Below are 2,698 nucleotides of genomic sequence, written 5' to 3'. Positions count from 1 at the left end.
TTGACATTAAGTTTATTTGCTTTTGTACTAAAATGCACTTTTGGGACAATTCACATGTTTTTTAGAAACAAAAATCCCGTTATTTCAAATTTTATATGGATTTTTTTAATGCTTAAAAATTCTTCAAGTAAAAAAATATTTTTTGAAGACTGTTTTTCTCTTTTTTACTTGGAAAAAATAAGTGATTATTATTACAAAAAACGATTCCCAAAAATAATAAACAAAATAAATGCAAAAATCGGGACACCTCAGTACCGACTTTTGAAAAACAGTTTATTTATTGAAAAACTTATACCATTAGGTTCAAAAAATGCATTAACTAATTTGCTCATAATAAACGTCTGTATATAAATTGATCTTTGCTTCAAAATATCACACAATGGTTTAAGAAAACACATGTAACATTTCAACGATTGAGTGAAAATCAAAGCAGTGCCGGATAAATTGAAAGAAATCAACTTAGTTTCATTTACATTTACAACAATTAAAAAGCATTGAAGTTGTTCAATAGAACACCAGCAGCACTTTTTTCAATGTAGATGAAGTTCAGTTTTCTGATTGATTGGATAAACACAATATGTTTGTTTATGTTAAGAAAGAGAAGCATGAAAAACTCAAGAATTCGGAAGAAATTAAACTTGGAGTGTCTTATTCAAGCAAACGTAGCACATATATAGCTAGTGTTTCTTTTGATGGTGCTTTTGTAACTCCATCAATTGTATTTCCAAACAAGAAATAATATTCTGATCTTGAAGCGGACTTTCCTGGTTGGTCATTTTATTATACCAAAACGGGGTTCGTCAGTGGAACAATTATTCAATTGTGGTCAGTGAACCATCTCATACCACACATTGAAAGGACAAGGAAACTGTTGAATTTTTAAAAAGAAACAGCTGTTGTTGCAATGGACAATTTCACGGGTTATATTAGCAGTGAAATGACACAGTTTGCAAGTCAACACAATGTCTTTTTTCATAACTTAATACCTCATTCGAGTCATCTTGTCTAGCTTTTAGATTTGTGTTTTTGAAGGTTTCCAAGCAAGCCATAAATACAAGAGGTTCAACAACAATTGAAAAAGGTCACTACATTCAATATTAAGAAGTACAATTGAACAGAAATATAAGTTCCAGATAGATTTGAGTGATTGGATCCAAGAGTTGAGTGAGAAAGATGTAAGACCCCGAAATTCGTTGAGAACGTCTATTACATTAAGAGAACCAACTGGTATACCAATAACTTAACACGCAAAGAAAGTCTTAAAAGTTATGGAATCAAAGGCGAAGAAAAAGGTAATTATAGATTCGTTCAAAAGGCCCGGTGTTGTTGGTGTTAATTTGAGTCGAGTGAAGTGAATGTTTGTTTTGTTAAAGGAAGCAAATCGTTTACTCCAGGAAACTGGTAATGTTTTCACTTTGGAGATAATAGAGTATTTAGTAGTACCAGATTGTTGACCGTTTCTTGGTAACAATTAAAATGGAAACTTAGCCTTGTGTTGTCCCAAGACAAGTGACCGAAGCTGAACCAGATTTTATGCCAACACAACGATCACAGCAGATAATGGTGGCTGATATTATCATCAATATAAATACTGATAATGAAAATGTACTTTCGACTAAAAGAGAACAAACCCGCGTTCATTTAAATTTGATTTCAAGTTCTGAATTCTTGCTTAGAATTAATACCTACATTTATGGTATTTAACTATTCAAAATATAATCAGGTTTCGTTTATTTTTATTTTTATTGGTTGAATGAATGGTAAAACAGTGGTTTAAATATTATAACATAAATACTATCAGGTAGCTGATTCACGTCAGGTGGCTTGTTCTCTGTATTGTAATAATTGATAAAAAAATAATTTAATTATTAAAAATTTTTAATTTGTTTTTTATATAATTAAAACAAAAAAAAACTTAAAAATTACGTGAAATCAATCTGTCACCCAATAAATTGTTTCACTTATTAATTGATTTTTTATATTCAATAATAATTATTATTTTATAACATTAATTTACAGATGAAAATATTAATATTTATTTTTGCTAAATAGAAGGACCATATTTTTGTAAAAAATATAACCTTGTAGATGTTGTGGAATATAAGGACTATCTATTTTAAGTAAATGTTTTTTTTGAAAAAAATGAATAATTTTGTTAATTAACATAATTAGTAAAATATATTTATAATAAAAAATAACATTCAAATCAATTTTGATTAAACAAGATTAACATAGGCAAAATAAAAAAATAAATAATACAATTAAATATTATATTAATAAACATGAACAAAGTAAGATCATCTTACACATTAAAACAAAAGAAAAAATTTTGAACCCAATAACTTATATTAAATATCTTTACTTCATTATCAAAGTAAAATTGTGTTAACAACTTTTGTTATATTTCTAAACTCAAAAAATGCACCAAAAATTGCAGGTGTTATACTAACAGTATTACAAAATCGTTGCAACAATACCATTTAATGAATGAATGGATGAATAAGTTCAAAAAGTTGTCATACCATAAAGCAAAAAAGTTGGTATTGACTTCATATCACTTTGGATGGATAAATTCTCTGTTCATGTAAAAATTGAATTATTTCCAACTGATGATATTGAAATCAACCTGTTTCCAGCCAACTGTACGTCATTTTGCAGCCCTTTGAAGTCTCTGTGTTTAGAGTGTTAAAAGAATGTT

Source organism: Entamoeba invadens (assembly GCF_000330505.1).
Source record: "Entamoeba invadens IP1 unplaced genomic scaffold scaff_1105074724671, whole genome shotgun sequence".
Classification (NCBI taxonomy): domain Eukaryota; phylum Evosea; order Mastigamoebida; family Endamoebidae; genus Entamoeba; species Entamoeba invadens.
This window is presented reverse-complemented; position numbering follows the sequence as displayed.